General features: G+C 38.5%; 1 protein-coding gene across 6 annotated transcripts in view; it reads left to right on the forward strand.

Moving 5' to 3' along the window:
* The window catches only part of LRFN2 (leucine rich repeat and fibronectin type III domain containing 2), a 227,815-nt gene that overhangs the window by 103,957 nt on the left and 105,166 nt on the right, over positions 1-18,692 (forward strand). Inside the window, exon 1 of one of the 6 annotated variants that reach the window (XM_080585102.1) lies at positions 3,164-3,183. The exons of the other annotated variants lie outside the window; for them this stretch is intronic. The gene's annotated coding sequence lies outside the window, so the exon portion shown is untranslated. Of the gene's footprint in view, positions 1-3,163; positions 3,184-18,692 lie in introns of those variants that run through there. 6 annotated transcript variants of the gene reach the window in all.

Here is an 18,692-nt window from a genome sequence, read left to right on the forward strand (position 1 = left end):
GATTAAAGCTTTTATCACATGGATTGTCCCATTATAAGTGCATTCATACTACTCAGAAAACTACTTAGCTTTAAAACAACAAAACAAAACCAAAACAAACAAACAACAAAAAAAACACCCCAGCACATTTTTTTTCAGTTGTCCAAACTGAATCCTCAGAGAATTTCTTTGACAGCAACAGGATAAGCACCGTGGATTTGACGAACACTTTCACGCATGTATGCAAAATCCTCCTCTAGTCTTTTTCTCTCAGATGCTGGTGGCAAACATGTTCAATATATCAACACTGCAAAGAAGAGGAGTGAGCATGAAAGCTGGCATTCAGTAACATGTAGGATCAGCTGCTTTGGGAGTTTTCATCCCTATTACAGCTCATTATTCTTGTTCCTAGAACTTAAAAAATAAAAAATAAAAATCTATTAGATTGGGCTAGAGATGACTTGGATCAGTTTATATTCTCCCTGCCTGGGTTGCCTAAGTACACAAGCATGATGCTATATTTCTCCAGGCTCTCTGCCTCCAGCAAGCTTCAGTGCACAGGCTTGAAGAGCAGGCTTGAAGTACTGAGATAGCAGTGTGACTCCTGGGTGGATTTAGCTATGAGAATAGAATAGCATTTGTCTGACAATATGGGCACTGCTTGTGTCATCCTTTACATGATGTACAGTGGAGTGTGGCATTGATAACTGTGATAGAAATAGGAATGAAATTGATGGTATTTATTATAGATCCCTTGATGGGTAGACTGCCAGCAATGACAATAAGTGAATGCTTTTGCTGGGGGGGACCAGAATTAAACTGACTGTTGGTCATACTCAAATTTAGGAATATGGTTTATTTATGACCCCATCCAGAAATAATTTTTTCTAGCCATTATCCAAGATTTGCACCTCTGTGATGCAATAAGCAGACCAAAAAGTACTGTTCTTGACAACAGTACCCAAGTATTTTCCCTATTAAGGTGGTTCACATTTGCAATGTGATGAGCTTTGTTCAAAAAGTGAGTGCTGATATGGAGTAGATGTTTGCTATTCCCTAAAGAAACCATGGAGGAAAATCTTTGTCCAAGCTGCACAAGCTGATTGCTGCTGAGTACAGGTAAACAACCCTAAACTGAGCTTACACTCCAGCGTTAGCAATGAATAACCCACATAATGTATTTTAAATTACTCAGTGAAGGATATTTGGCTTTTCTCAAGGAGATTTATCAGGTAAGACAAGCCTTTGTGGAATGTTTTTGAACCTGAACTACATAACAGAGGCCAGTAAATACAACCCACCTAAAGAAGAGAAGGGCTCTGGGAGCCATTAGTTATATAAATTATTTGGTTTTACTGCAGTATTCAGCTGGCAGGCTTTTCCTTGATTTAAAAAGATGCTTTGTTTTCCCCCATGCTGTCCACCATGTTTACACTTGTTCTGCCAAATGTCAGGAAGCAGTTAAGCTAGGTAAATCAACTGATTGGTTTGTACTGCTCTTAACCAATCTTGCTGTATTTTTAGCACTGCACTAAATATACCAAATAAATATGACACCATGTAGAATTCTGGACTGGAAATCTAGCTTTGAAATCTTGCTCAAAGACAGCAAATGCTGCTAAGTGGCAAAGTTTGAAAGTGGTAGTAATAGTTTTCCATCTACGGGAACTGCCAAGTGGCACAAAAGTCATGCTATCCTCTGTACAGGACCTGAGGTTTTGAGCCTAGGCCATTAGGGCTTTCTAAAGTCTTACATTTATTTATTTATTCATTTGTTTATTTTAACCACATTGAAGCTGTTATAAAGGAGTATGTATCCCAAGAAGGATGTCCTTGGCATTCAAAAATAGAGTATTCAATAGGCTAAATTCAAGAATGATTAGGTTTTCACACCATGTCCTTCTTGCAGAAAGGATCTCCCAAAGTCCTTTTAAAATGGGCAAGCTCTATAGCAGGGGAGGAAAGAATGAGGGCTCAGCTTGTTGCAGCTTACACCAGGTTTGTCTGTCGTGTGTCTGTCAGCTTCTCTGAGATTGCTATTGCTTTGAAATGAGGTAGGAGAAAGCAGAGTACCGCAGGGACTGTGCAAAAAAGCAACTCTTCTGATGTACTCTACAGTAGTTCATATGCAGCTGGGGATGTGTAAAAGCCATTTTATTGACAAGGGAGATGTTGGCCAAGGCACCATGGTTGTACAGTAGTACCATGGGACCATTAGGTTCCACAAGAGCAGCCACTGTGCAATTTGAATTACCGTTGCCTCTAAAGTGTAATGCTGCCAGCAGTGCTGTACCTCCTTGCAGTGGTTGTCATTCAGCACTCAGGCTCTGCCAGCCATTACTTGTGCCTGATGCTGCCACATGAATGTTGGTACCTCTTAAGGCTATTCAGACATCTTTGAAAATGATCCAGCCATGTTCTCTCTCCTTTTGTAGAGGAGACCAACATCTTGTGACACTGTACAACTCCATTCTCATGCTACCCCATGGAAAATTTATTTTACTTGGGTACAAATTAGTGCCAAACTGTCTGAATTTAGAGTGACAGTCATGTCAAGAAAAAAAGAGAGAAAACATGATTTCAAGCACATTCCAGCTGTAGCCTTTCATTATTTTTGTTTTACTTTTTTTAAAACTGCAAACAAATTCTAGGTGAATTTGATGTTAAACTCAGTGTTGTCAGTAAAAATTTGATGTAACCTCAGTTGAACTTATTGTCTGGGGTGAGGCCAATGGGAAAAATAGAAGAAAAAGAGGGAGTGGACTATCTGTATAAATTACTGTTATTTTCAGCATAACAAATTACTTGATCCAGTTTTCTGTTGAAATTTTACCTTACATATATTGGTTAGGTCTTGTCAACACCAGGAAGATTTTTTTTTTTAACCTCTGCTGATACATTAAACTGGTAAAGAAACATAGCATAAATATAGTTATTACCAAAGTAAAAGTGCTTATGCCAGTATACTTTATTCCAGTTCAGCAGGAGAAATAAGTTACACCCTCATTAATCACCATTTGTTATTCAGGCTGTATCTTCATTAGGGCTTTTATTGCAGCACTTCTCTGGCAGTCAGGCTTACAACCCCCCTTTCTACCCTGACACTGACTCAGGATGAGCACACTGACTCAGGCACAACATTACCCTCGCTTGTGTTTCAGTTTTCCCTGAGCAAGCAAAAGAACAACATCTTGTTAGAAAAGGGTAGGATTTTTCTCCTCTCATAATATATAAAATCCTTTCCACCTCAAAAAGTAAACGTGCAAAATGTCATCTGAAGAGCTGCATCTGAAAACCACGTTTTAATTCTGAATTCTTCCTCTCTGCTTCTTCAGAGATGCTTCAGAGATGCTTAGGTTGTTCATGTTGCCAACCTTGTCTGTGCTCTTAACGCCCCCTGAGAGACTCATCTTCTAAGTACCAGTCCTTTGTCTTGTGGACATGTTATAGCTCATCACTGATGTCCTTGTCAAAGGGCAGAGGAACCAGGTGGTGAATGCAGTTCATAAGGGAGGACTTTTGCTGCCTGAAGAGCCATGGTAGTACTTACAGGTAAAAAAACGGCAGAGAAAAAGATATTGGCCATTTGTTATTTTTTATGAAAACATTAGGTGCTTGTTCTTAACCAAAATCTTCACAAGAAAAGGACAGCTGAAGATCTTATTTCCCTTTCTTTTTCTACAAAAAGAAGAACAGATTATGGGAGTAAAGGCACTGATAAACCTGATTTCCTTCTTTTGTTGAGAAGGGTGAAATTAAAAACACCATTTAGGTGTTAAGTAATGTTTCATGAGCACTGACCGAGACCATTCCCATCTTACAGCTGAACATCTATGCACTTTCTTTACAGTGCTTTTGACAATGATAGTTAATTTTGACATGATATGAACATGCAAAGACTGAGATCTAGGAAGCTACTAAAGAAGCTGCTGAAGCATCTGTTTTAAAAGAAAAGCTTTTTAAAATTACTCGAAATGAAGACATTATGCCAGAGTATAAATCTGGATGACTTTGTTTCCACTTGCATGGATTTTGATATTTTACATTGTTAATAACAGAACCAATTTTGTTGCAAGGGACTGACTGATGAGACAACAGAAAGGGAAGGCTGTATTTCTCTGCCCCAAAGTAGAAGTTCAGATTTTATGCCACACCAGAGTGTTTTTACACTCTTCTGCAATGTTGTTGTTAGTGTTCAGGAATCTGTGTACAGAGCCTGCTCTCTTCTGCTTTGAAATATGTTTACAGTAGTATTTTGAAAGTTAAAAGTTAATGTTCAAAGCATCCAAAACACATGGTGCACTGGATTCATTGCAATTAGAGTTCACTGAGTCAAATTACTGCCAAGCAATTCCTCTGAAATTTAAAGATGCATATAGGCTAGAGACCCAGACTGAAATGCTCACTAACTTTCTGAGAATTTAAATACGAACTCAGACATTTTATTGACATGTTTATATGATGTGATTTAAACAACAATAACTACAAAAATAGTACTTGTTCCTTTAGTTGTGATTCTGGATTCTAATGCAATATTAGGAGAAAATGAAGTACCTGCAACATTCACAATCCGAGTAGAAAGAACGTTCTAAAAACCATTAAGAAGCCTTTTCTGTTTTTGTAGGATTCTTATTTGCATTTTGTTTTCCCAAGATACTGGGACAAAAGTCTGAGGTTTGCATGCTTACATGAAGAGACCACCCACACATTTTGAAGTTGAGACCTTCCCAGTCATAATCTCATCAAATTACAGATGGACTGAAAGTTGATTAATCCAAACCTTGGGCTTTTTATTTGCATCATGAAGTGTCGTTGTAGTGCTATCATACTCAATACTTTGGAAAGTCAGGATGTGATTGCCTTCATTTTCAAGCAGCTCTGCCTTGGCAATCAAGCACCCATGAGTGGTTTGACTGCAGTCAGGTTTCTCAGAGGCGGTGCCCCCAGTTACTCCAGGTCGCCGGTCTGGCCTCTGAGTCTCAGCAGTAGGGAGGGGAATCCCACCTGATGTCTTTATCCATACAGCCTACGTCTCTGGTCCTGTTTCCAACTTTCTAGCCATGATTGTCTCTCCTGAGTGTTCCACCCTTGCCCGTTGTTCATTGCATGTTCACAATTATGCCTACGTAGTGCTAGCTCATGGCATTCCCCCTGTCCTGTTCAACCTTACTCTCAGTATTTATCTCCAAATCCCTGCACAGATTTGTGTAGTTCATACACTGGCCTTGCTCCAACCCTGCAAATTTATTGCTGTCACTTTTAAAGAGAATCTTAGGATCCTTATTTTTTTGACACTGGTTCCATTTTAACTTTCAAACTAGAATTTTCTTTGTTTCTTTAGTTTCCTGATTGAGAAGTTTTTATGCCAAGCATGGTAGTACACTATATCTTTTGGCTTCTCTACGTTCCTCTTCTGTGCTTTGTTCTACTTTAATATGTAGATCTGCCTTATTTTTACACTAAGTGATCCTGATTTAGGATTACAATTCTCCACATCCTCATGAAGACTCTCTGAAAAAATCTACTGTGCCAAAGTCGAAGCATTCACCTCCATTACCCTTGATCAGAAAAGCATTTGAGCTACAAAGAGCTAGCCTTCCATTTTCTCACCACTGACCCCCACAGTTAGGCTAAAGGATTTTCTGCTCCCTCTCTGGTTCAGCTATTGGGCATTTGGTTGCCCACCCCCGTACTTCACTTTTATGTCCTTATATGACATGTGGAATGATCCTGCAGGCAGGCAATCTATGACAAAGGATCTCACAGTGCATTTCAAATTGTTACTGTCCCCAAGATACATTTTCCAGACAGCTGGTTCAGCATGCAGAGGCTCATAATTCAGTATCTTCCATCAATGCCTTATGCACATTAGGATTGTCAAGGGGATTATTCTGTCAGGACCATTTGCAGAAGGCGTGGGCTAATAGAGAGATGTTCAATTCAGTTTGCAAAGAGTTTGCCAGGCAATACCTATTAATAATAATGGTGATGATCATTGTTATTGTTTGTTTCTCTGGGATGTATGTCATTCAGATGTAGATTTTGGTCTGTTGTGACAGTTTTGTTTGCGATCAGATTTTCCCAGGGGTGTGAATGAATTGCTGTTCATACAATGCAGCTGTGTTTTGTGTAGTCTGGTATAAAAGCTATGGACATGATTCTTCTCTGGGAGGCTCTAATATTATTTCCATGTGACAATAGTAATATGCTGTTTTTACAATTGATATGAATGATGGATTTTCTGCAAACTCATCAGACAATTGCAAGACTTGGTATTTTTAAGCAATTGTAATTATTGTATTGTAATATATTATTATATATATATTATATAAATATATTATATATATTATATATAATAAAATTTTATATATATAAATATATTATACAATATATTGTACATATATATAATATATATAGTATACATATATTGTATATATGTATATGTATAATATATATATATTGTACGTATATATATATAATATATATATAATATATATATATAATATAATATATTATACAATATATATTGTAACTAATCATAAAGCTCCTGTAATTATGAAGTTGGGGGTGGGGGTCGGAAAGGAATATCAATGTTCAATTAAAACAAACAAACTTCAGGATTGGGCCTTTCCTTCAAAGCAGATCACTACGGTAAACAATATAAGAGAACTGGCTGCATATATGGCATTAAATTCTGCATGGGGAATTCTTTGGAATACTATCATTAAGGTAAAAACAGGAAAGAGAAATAAAGAAATAAAGAAACTTTGTAAGATGAGGCAGGCATATTTTAAAAAAACATAGGATATATTACATTGGATCAACAGGTACTTCCACCAAAGCTGATATCATGCTTCAGCAGCAGTTAAGACCTCCATCTGGAAAATAAATTGAAATCCATCTGGAATGTATTTGGGTAGTTGTGGTTGTCTGTTATAGAATGGGAACTGAAGGCAGTGTTGAGATGGGTTGATAGGAATGGACATGAGAATTCATGCTATCCCTGGAAAAACTACAGCTCTAAACTTTCACTCTCTGTAAAGACAGAAGGATTTGCCTAGGGAATGCTGGTACTTACATCATCTCCTCAAAGGGAAAATAATTTAAAATCATTACTCAGCACCAACGTATCCCTTAAGAGAGGTCCAAAAAAAAAAATGTCTGGATGTGCAAGAAGGCAAGCAAGCCATGGGTGTTGTCAGAGATAACACCCTCTGAAACAGAAAAAGCAGACACCAGTTCTTCCTGCTGTTGGGTTTAGGATGGTCTAGGAATTAATAAGAAATGTATACAGAGCTAACTTCGTGGTGCTTACAGGCCATCTACAATCAGTATTTTCAGGGGAAAAAACAAATAAATAAACAAACAAAAAATAATAAAATACCATACTATACGCTGATCTCTGGGGCATTACAAGTGTTGACAAAACTTAGGTTGGCTTGTGGACCAGGAATCTTGGATCCGAGCAGAAGTCTAAATGTCTTTGTATTGGGAACACTCACCTTCTTTGAAAGAGCAGCTTTTAATGTATCACCATTTGTTTTTAGACATGAATCATGAGCACGTCCTTAGCTACTAGTCACTCTCAATATCCCATGGCCTTCTGTTACGATTTTCGCCTCAACCTCTGCATTTATGGGAATGCACGCATCAGTATTCCACAGACATCAACAAACAGTCACCACTTCTGTTCTAGCTGAGCACAACAGATGGGAGTCAAAAATGAAAACGTTCACATAATGCCCAGCAATAGTTATCTTGTTTGTTTCTTTGTGGCTCTGAAGCTACATTGGAGGAGCTGAAGTAAAAAGGCAGGAGGGGAAAGGGTCAAAGATTTGAAATGAGTCAAAGAAACAGAAAAGTAAACATGGGAAATGGTTTATGACTGCATCCCTGATATTATGCCAGTGAGATAACAGGAATGCTATCAGGAGGTAGAATGCTACATGGTTGCTGAGTCCTAACTCTTACCAAAATAATGGGCTCTTGCTTTAAGGTAGTTATCAGTGTACCATCAAAAAACCTGAAGTGTTGCCCTTTTATTTCTATTTCATTTTCTCTCTGTCTCCGTTCTTTTTCGAGGGCCCTTCACACCTCTGCATTATACAACATTATAGCAGGGCTCTGTGTGTGCTTTCATGTGTTTGTGTTTTCACACACACATACGTAGATGCTGTAATACTTGAAGGATACTTGAGATGAAATAGGTAAATACATACCTATACAGTTATGAAGCCAGTGGAGACTCTTCCTCTAAAGAGAGAATATATTTTTATTATAGGAACTCAATTTATAAAGCAGATCAGACTAGAATGTCAATCCTATAAATCTGTATGTTCCCCTTGGGGATCAGGGCCCTTGCTAAGCTACAGATAGGATAGGAAGGATTTACCAGCACGGGCTTGGAATGATTGCATTACTTACAGGTAAATAAACTGAGTTGTTGGAGTGTCTAAGATCAAAAAGAATCAAGAGGGGCTTAGCAACAGGCATGGTTCAGTCACCAAGAAGCCATTCAGCCTAAAAATGCATAGTTGCATTCATGCTAATGAGTGGGGAGAGGAAGTTTTCAGGCCAACTGATGCAGCAGTGGCACCTTTCCATATGCACCATGAGTAAAGTTACACCTCCTACAGAGTTTGGACATGTTTCCTGAGATGCAAGTTGTAGGTTTTTTTAGTTCCTTATTGTTGCTATTTTTACTGCTGGACACGCACTCAAGACATACCTTCATGCAGCCAGTAGTTCTCTCACCTGGGCAGCATCTGCAGTGTCACCTCCTGTGGTGTTTGGCTGCTGGGCAGACCAAGTGTTCTGCAGGAGGCATGGGGCTCTAGGCACACTTTTCTGTTGCACGTCCATTTCTTTTCCCTGATTTGCACTATCCTGCCAGTCCTAATCTGCAGCTGCAGACGTAAAAGCTTTATCCTCTGCTGCATTGTGCTCAGTGGTTCATCTCAGACTAATCCAGTGTCAGCATAAAAACAGCTTTCTCACTTTGCAGAGAGGTTTTCAGCAGCCTCTTACTGGATCCAGACAGCTGGGTCCCCTGGCAGCAGGGACTGCATGGTGCCAGAAGTGTGGCTCTGCATGGGCCTTTGACTCTTGAGAAAGTAAGCAAATTGATAAAGCCTTTCATGGCCTCTAGCATTTTCTACTTGAGCATTGTTTCTGGAATATGAATAAGCTCAGCCACACCATGTCATGAGGTGAGGAAGGAAGTCTTTTCTGATTTTTGCTCAAGAGGCAAATGAGTTTAAGATCACATCAAGATGTATATACATATATATATATATGTATATACATAAAATAAAGTCTGAATTTTGATAACTTTTCTTTTTTTTTTTTTGATAGTCCAGGTGAGTTAGAAAGGATCTATACTTTTGAGATATTTTGAAATCTCATTAACTTCAATCTGATCTGAAAAGACTCAGCATGTTTGAGACCTTAAGCACTACAGCATAGGTCAAGGCCATCATCTAAAACCAGCCAAAAATCAGGAGGGAAAATGATAACTGGGGTTTGTTATAGATCATGTGGTTCTCAGGCCAGAGAATAAACCAGGAATCCTGACTCCAACTCCTTAAAGCCTTTTCAGCTGCTTTCTACTCCTATATATGACAATGGAAAAGAGACATCTGTGTCCAAACCACAGAAGAGTAATTGCTCAAATCATCGGAGGGATGTGGTGTGTCTGTGGGCTCTCTTCAGCTGGGTCACAGGCTGCTTCATGTGGTTAACAGCTTGGCAGAAGAACACTTGATTAGGATGAGCAGCTTGTGAATCTCATAGCAGTTGAGTTTTCTATTTAGATAAGTAGCAGAAAGGTCAGGTGCTTCTAAGGATCTCCTCTGGTTTCTTAGCTGGAGAAATCAAATTAACTGGTGTGTTACCTAAAGATCTATATTGTAAATTGTATCAGAAGTGCCAGGAGGTGCCATCTTTGTGTGTAGATAAGGGACCTACTCTGATTATTTGAAGGTATGACATTTTTCCTGATTTGTTGAGAGAGACGTAAAAGATTTGATGGAGAAGTGGAGGGAAACAACCCTGGCTATAAGTGTGTATACGTTGCCCTCATCTTCAAAGCATGCAAAATTCTTTACCTATTGATGACATATTTTCTACCCCTTATTTAAATGAAAAGGCGAGAAAGAGACTTGACATTTCTTCTACAGTATTAAGGGGTGGGAAGCTGTTCAGAGCCTGAGATGGGAAACAGTGCTTTCTAGGATGTTTAACCTGTATCTAGACTAGTACACAAAACATGCTCAGGACTGTCCTCTTTCACTGAGGCTAGCAGACATAGAATGACCCATGTATTAATATTAAGTTTACTTATCCTCTGAAACAAAGGGGAATGTTATTTAGCACAGGTCGAAGCTATGATAAACATCACTGTAATACCATACCGGGCTAGACAGAGGACACTACTTATTTGGAACAACAGATATGGTTTAATTTGGTAGTATAAATACTTTATAGTAAGACTGACCAGGAGAGGTGAGTAGGCAGCAGCTTTGGTAAACCAAGGTAAACCAAGGTTTCTGCATGTACCATTGCCCTGAGGGCTGTGGAAAGTTTATGTTGTGTTTCTTGAGGCTGATCCTTGAGTGCAGCATGTCCTTGCTCAACATAACTCCTCCCTACAATATAACTCTTCCATTGCAAGTCCACATTCCAAAGAGTTTGCTCAGAAATTATCTTATTCTTAAAGAAAGCCTAATATCTTTTTGAAAGCCTCTGGAGTTCAGCAAGAGCACTTGACAACCCGTACATCTTTAGTAGATCTCTAGTAGATATTAGCTAGACAAAAGGAAAAAGGAGAGGACGTCTTAAATAATGTTTTTTTTTTGTTTGTTTACATTTTCTTTGCCATTCCACAGCTCTGATTCAGTCAAAAGTTGATTCTTCACTAGTGACTATATATGAAGTATGGAGTTAATAAATCTGTTATTTATTTTCTTGGAATTTTGAGATGTGGGAATGCTGTTTTTTTTGTTTGTTTGTTTGTTTTTGTTTTTGTTTGTTTGTTTCTCCCAGATATAGAAGGTAAAATGGAATTGTGGAAGAGGTGGTGATTAGTTTTATTTTATTCTGATATATTTTTGAAAGATTATATATTTGTTCCATAAGACAGAAAAACTCTCCTCTCCCCAGATATGTCCCCCTTTAACTCACTTCAAAACTTAACATTCCTAGACTATACCAGAAATTTCCTAAATTCCTCAAATCACTGCAGAAATTGCAGTAACCACTATTTTCATAGTTATAGCTTATACTCTAGATCTTTATGAAATGAAAGCATCTGTAAAGATGGAAGATTTTATTCAATAACATGAGGATAAGATTGATGGAAAACCATGAAACTGAATGATTTATCTTTTCCAGCCCAACCTTGTAAACAAGGAGTACCTTGAGTCACTCAAGTGTGCTTTTTAAGTGGTATTTTCCAGGTTTTGTTCAGTATGTGTTCACATAACTCAAAAGACAAGTCTTACTCTGTGAAGTAAGCCTATCACCAGGAGATTTCTGCTCCCCCAAATCCTTCTACCTAACTATGATTGCAGTTTCCATACTCCTTTGTTTTGTCACTTTAAGTAATTCTTTTGGATTTTCCACTGTAATTAATACCTTAGAGTAATAACTTTTTCCTGTGGTCTAATTCTGGCAGGCAGCTAGGTACCACCCAGCCACTTCCTCACGCTTCCTAGGTGGGATGAGGGAGAGAATCGGAAAGGTAAAGGTAAGAGAACTCATGGGTTGAGATTAGGTAAAGCAAAAGCCATGGGAACAAGCAAAGCAAAATAGGCAGTCCATTCGCTACTTCCCATCAGCAGGCAGGTGTTCAGCCATGTCTAGGACAGCAGGGATCAGCACACATTATGGTTTCTTAGGAAGACAAACACCATCACTCTAAACATCTCCCCCTTCCTCCTCCTTTCCCCCAGATTTTATTGCTGAGCACAACTCCACGTGGTGTGGGACATCCCTTTGGTTGGTTGGGGCCAGCTGTCCTGGCTGTATCCCCTCCCAGCACCTGGTGCACCCCCAGCCTGCCTGCTGTCAGGGCAGCATGAGGAGCAGAGACATCCTTGGCTCTGTGCAGGTACTGCTCTGCAACAGCTAAAACATCGGTGTGGTATCACCACTGTTCTTGTCAAAAATCCAAAACAGATTCACGTGAGCCTCTATGAAGAAAATTAACTCCATCCCAGACAAAGCCATAACACTTTTGAATATGATACTAATTCTAGCTTAGCAGCTGTATTATGGCAGCTGAGTCTTCTTAAACTTTCTTATAAATCTATCAGCTTTTGGAACCATGAAAGCGTCCAAGCAATAAATGGTTCAGAGGAAAGTCCTATCAGGTTCCAAAACTTTAGTAACAGTTTCTCTGTTCTTCCTGACCATGTAAATAGCACTGTTAGTGGTATTGACTTATGAAAGGCTCCTGAAAAGTTTTTATCTCTGTCAAAAGTCTGATACTGTAATGTGATGGTATTATCTTCTCTGGCTGCCTCACAGTCTGAAGTGTTTCTGGCTTGATCTTCCTGAAGGGGCTACAAAAAAAGGCTAGACATTAAAATTAATCTAAAACTTGACAGTTTCAGTAAGAGTATTTTTAACCTCTCTGATCCTCTTCTTTCTTAATTTTTAAAAAAGATGGGAAAGGTGGTTGTCAAAAAATGCTATATATATGGCTGACTCCAATGCTATATACATGTGAATCCCCAAACTACTTAAGTCTAAGGGGGGAAGACAATTCAGATAAAATTATGATAGTAAGTTTATTTCAGCCACCAAAAGCATCAGAAGTGTCCTTGCGCTGATACTCGGAACAAATGCACCAAAAAGTTAAGAGAAGCAGATAGTGTATTAATGAGGGAGAAAATAAGTAGAAATACTGCCAAATGGTTAATTTATTTATTCTCAATAAGCAGTTTCCAAATGTCTCTCACATTTGATGTCAGGCTTTTGGTTAAATCCAGAAGCATCTGGAAATTGGGGAATTTGAGCATTTTGAGGAGAATTCATCAGGAACGCCAGCAGAGATCAAAAGGCCTAACCAAGCAACAGCTAAGGCATTTCTCAGCATCACCCTGTAATTCTCTTGCAGTCAGGCTTGCTGATGAACAAGGGCAAGTTTCACATCTCTAGGAAGTAATCAGAGAGAAAGCAGGAGTGGACTTTGCTCCACTCTCAAAGTGACCCTTCCTCCCTACAGGCAATTCCCAAGGGGATTGGTGGGTGAAAGGGTTTCTCTTCACCCTCAGTCCTGTCTGTGTGCATATAGACCTCTCCTGTTCTTCACCTACATGAAATAATCTTTTTGTCTAATAATAATGCTTTCTAGCTGAACACTTATTTTGCCAATAGGAAAATGAGACCCTTATGCAAATTTACCTGGAATATATATTCATTTCCAGAAGTGCTTAAATGTGTTTAATTGGCACCCTGAGATGAAGTTAATAATGCTATGGACTTCCACAGAACTGTGAGTTTGGTTGGAGAAAGAGAGAGGCAGGGGAAATGAAAACAAGAATATCTAACAGGGTTCAGGGTTGACTTTTTTTTTTCTTTTTTTTTTTTTTTTTTTTGGTGAATTTGGGCTACCTCCTCCAGAAAGGCAGGAAAAGCAGTGTAAAGACTTCCATTTTTTTACTTTGTTCACTGTTTAGACCAAATGGCTGAGCTTCATTTAATATTGTTCGCGTTCATTTCACGTTGATATTCATGTTATTAGTTTTTTTCCACAGTTGTTGATGATCTCTGAAAATTGCACAAGTTGATAGGGTACTGAGAACTTGTGAATGACCTGAAGTAGAGATTATTGTTTTATTTTGGGCTGTATACTGTGACATCAGTAAGAATGGTGATAGGGCCCTGGCACTACGTGAAGGGCTTTATGCCAGTCTATGGGGAAGGTGAACAACGACCATGTTCTCTCTGTACAGATTTCAGTCTGCTGGCTCCAACGTTCAAATGGTTATCAGTAGGCTGGGAAAAAAAAATGCAAAAAGGGAAATGTACTTACAGACTCTGTGAATCACATCCCAGGGGCTGCTAATGATCACCCTTCAGCTGCTAGCACAATGCCTGTAAATGCCTATTTAGAAAAAAGAGCAACATGAATTCTAATGCCAGTGATCAGCACTCTTATGGTTAGTAGTTACATGTGTGGTGTTATTTTATGAGGTTAAATCATATCTCTTCTTTCCCAACCAAGTGTTTAAAATGATTTATATATATATATATATATTTTTTTTTTACAGCTTATTAAAGAAATTGGAAGTGGGGAAAAGCCACTATGCCTGATGTGTTTCCACCCTCTGATACTAGGAAAGATAGCCAACGTTTTTTTTTTTTTTTTTTTTTTCTGGGATGAATGTTCTCTCTTACGCAGAAAGCAATAGGACTGAGAGCAGAAGCACAGAGTAGGGTTCACTCCAGCCTCTGCTCAGTTTGGGTACATGGTCATAATGATTTCTTACTACCTTATCTTTTAGTTCAGTAATTGTCTTTCCCAGCTCTGCACACAGTGCAGTGTCAAGTGAGTCAAGTCAAAACTGTTCCTGTCTTCCTTTTCTATGAGCTACTTTGCTGCTTCTTCTTTCTTCTCAGTGTTATGCTATTCCTTCTGTTAATTATGTATTTAACTGCATTTGAATTAATGCCAATCCCATAACACCATCCCTTATCCCCCCAAAATAGCCTTGCAGCTATATTTTAATTTTTTAATCTGTCTGTAGGCATATTTTATACTGTATGTCTTATCTCTCCCTATTTCCAATGTACAGTGGAACTCTTCAGAAAGGCCAGACACAAGGTCTAGGCAGTCCATAAATCCCACTTAATTTCTGGAAAAAAAAAATAAAAAAGAATCCCCACTTTTGCTCCTGCATTGTTTCTTTTTTCTCCTGCATTTTCCACGGGGACCTTTCCTCAGATGTCAGTTATACTTTCTGACAATTTTTCATTCAGCTGTATATTTTTAACCAAATCCATTCATGATTTTTATGGGTATCAAATTAAATACCAAATTTCCATACCAAATTTCAACCTGGAGCACAGTTTCTCAAACCATGTCTTGTGTATTAGAGCTGGGTAGATCTGTTTCAGTATGTCAGCAAGAATTAGAGCTTTGGGTTTATGTTCAACCTCATCACTATGGTTTGAAAGGCTTGGTGTTTCCTGTGAAATTGTCTGGGATGGAAGACTCAGAATTACCTGAACCACTTACATTTTTCTAATGACACAACACTGAGGGAGGAAACCTCAGTTCCCACATGTAAACCCATTAATAAGTCTCTGAAAGGTGAAAAGAGATCTGAAGGGGGGCAGTTTAGACTTTCTGTTACCTTGTTCTTGATAAATATGCCAGTTTTGATATGTTTATCAATTCATTGTTTATTATTTATATATTTAAAAAATAAAACACAAGTAAGGAGTTACTTCAGGGACAGCAGCTGGAAAAGTATCACCTGAATGAGTTTATAATCAAAAATAATTCAGGAAAGGTTATGTTTTATTTTATATGAAACTAAAGCCATATGCAATCCTAAGGTCTTCCCCTTCACCAGCTCTATTCCTCAGTGTACATCTTTGTCTCTATGGTAGTAATAAACTCTCTAGCCAGAGAGCTCCTAAAACCAGGTATAACCTTCTCTCTGTCTACTAACGTTCCTATTGGACACTCTGGTTTCACAGCAGGGCATCCCAGTGAGGTGGATCACAGGATAACTTCCATAACCAAGTGTGTCTTTTAGAGAAAACCTATCTCCATGAATACTATTATCTCATCTACTATACGCAATTGACAGATGTCCCATCTTTATAACATACTCCTCCACCTCAGTTTATCGCCAGTCACACTCAGACTTCATTCTGGTTCTTAACCAGAAAAGGACCTGGAAGACACACTTGCAGGTCAAATGCTATGCCCCTCAGTGCCAGAAAAGGAAAGGAAAAGGAAAGGAAAAGGAAAAGGAAAAGGAAAAGGAAAAGGAAAGGAAAGGAAAGGAAAGGAAAGGAAAGGAAAGGAAAGGAAAGGAAAGGAAAGGAAAGGAAAGGAAAGGAAAGGAAAGGAAAGGAAAGGAAAGGAAAGGAAAGGAAAGGAAAGAAGGAAAGGAAAGGAAAGGAAAGGAAAGGAAAGGAAAGGAAAGGAAAGGAAAGGAAAGGAAAGGAAAGGAAAGGAAAGGAAAGGAAAGGAAAGGAAAGGAAAGGAAAGGAAAGGAAAGGAAAGGCGAAAAAAGAAAAAAGAAATCCACACTATTTCCTTCTGAGTTTAATTCTCTCTCTTTTCACTTGAGGAAAAATTTTGGGTCTGCCTATTCTCACTGACCACGTAGTCAGGCAGCAAGATCTGCAGTGTCCTACCAAACCACCTGCCTTAGGAGGTAGAAGAGCAGGCAATGGGAAAACTCTTCCTTACCAATAAGCTTTAACATGCTACTGCAGATTTCAGATACATTAAATGGGTGTTTTTCAGGATAAAATAATTCCCTGGACACTTCCTTGCAGCTGCTGTTCTGACAACTGATTGACAGAAACAGTCTGGGAAACACTCTTAGAGCTCAAAAGAAAGGCTGAGGAAGGCAAAGAGAGTGGCGGTGGGGGTGGGGGAAGGGCCTGTGTTGAGCAGGAATCTGTGAGGAGGCTTCTCTCTATTTCTGATGTTTTTCCACCATGCTTTTCACTATGCCAAGACTCACTTTTTTCTTATTAATATAGAAATTCAAGATTTTGTTTGTTTCCTTTTTTTTTTTTTTCTTTTTCTCCTGTCCTTCCACATTTTTTCATATTGTGATCTCTTGGTTAAATAAATGCTCTTTATTACGAGCTGTGAAAGACTATGATACCTTGCTGCTAAACAGACTGATGAGGATTTTAAAAGCAAATCACATGCTGTTTTTGCATTACTAGTGATATTGTCACATGTAAAGAGTTATCCCTGATCGTGACTGTCAACAGATAAATGTGCACGTTGTCTTTCTACTTAAGGGATTCTTTTGTGGCACTGAGAAATCAGTGAAAGTACCTGACTGATAAGAGATGCACCAAACTTACAGATGGAAGTCAGTGAGGATGTTGGTTTCATTTCTTTGACATTACAAATTTCCTTATCAGAAAATGCAAACATCTCATCAGTATTTTGATAAATCTGATAAGTTAATTTGTGGGAAGAAGCTTTTGTAAGCTTGCTGAAGCCAACGGAAGGTGTTCCATTGATGTGGAAAAGTTGTGAAGCAGGTTGTCAGTGTGTTTTGAATGGAATCCAGGATGGGTATATACACTCCTTCTCAAATATGTCATTTTCTTCCAAATTAGTAAGATCACTGTGTTCTCAAAAATTGCATTCCCCACATTTGGAGTGGCCTTTTTCATATTCTCCAACTTCTGGCTTCACAGAAGTTCTGGATGTCATCTAAGACTGTGGCATAATTGCTGTCTGATGTTTGCAGAATACAGCATTGCCCAGTAGGGTCTCCCTGTTCTTAATGCATTATTTTCACAACCTTCTCTGGGAAGTCAGGGGTCTAGGTTAGTATCCAGTGCTGAGGTCATGTGCCATTTACTCACCCTGTGTCACTTTGTATTACAGTAGGTTGTGATAAGCTACATACAAACTCCTTTTCCTAGGGTTTGGTTGCATCTCACTCAGGAGCCAAGAGTATGAAATCAAAGAGGAACTTTCTTGGCTCTTAATATAAATAGCTTATACAGAGCACACCATCCTACTTTGCTGTATAGGATTGCAACAGAGTAATATAGCTCTAGAATTTTAAAGCTTGAACTGTGCAGAACACAAAGGTGAGAAGCTAGATTATCAGAGGTCATTCATAATCTGTTATTAAGACATGAAAGGTTTCCTCCAAATAATATTATAATCAGTCATTTTATTCATAGATAATTTCTGAATGATGTTTGCTGTAAATTTAGGCTTTTAAAATTAATTCAAGTGACATTTAGCCCTATGAAGTGGGTGGCAGAATTTTGTGATTTAACATGACATAAGCAGTGCCTCCTGATGAATCCTTACTTACAGTGCCTAAAATTCATCATTGTCACATTCTTGACAAAATCCTGATGGTCTTACAAGATGTTGGCTCCCCAGAGTGTTTCTCTGAAAAATTTTGAGGATCAACTTTCAGCTTCTGTTTTATCTTATGTCTCTTTAGGTATTTGTAATGCTTTATTTGTGCAAATGGTCACCTCATTTCCTCTTCTGACCACCAGAAACAGGAGGATGACAAGAGCAAGCGTTATTCAGCTTTTCTTGACATTGTGGAACCTTGCATTATGAGTGGAAAAACTTGTAACCAGTCAAAAAGTTGCTGCTAATAACTGAGCTGTCATGCAGTATTGGTGAATGAATTATGGATCTAGGTATGTTGTTTTTTTTGTTGCCCCCTTACCCCACCTACACCACCACCTCTTTTGGGTTCACCCTATTCCCAATGAAAATTATGCTATGTGGCTGTTTAGGTTACTAACTACTACTATATATCAACAAAATGATTAGATTTTGTGGTTCAGAAAAAATATTTTCCTGGACTTTTTTGACATCATAAATATTTTGGAGATGCATTCTGATTATCTATTAATGACAGGGTCTCCAAGGAAGATATAATTTGAGGCATTGCACTGAATTTTTGAAAATAAAAATAAAAATCCTTGCAATCAGAGGAAAGAAAATCAACCCTCCATAA

This window comes from Anser brachyrhynchus, assembly GCF_964034855.1.
Source record: "Anser brachyrhynchus genome assembly, chromosome: 3".
NCBI lineage: Eukaryota > Metazoa > Chordata > Aves > Anseriformes > Anatidae > Anser > Anser brachyrhynchus.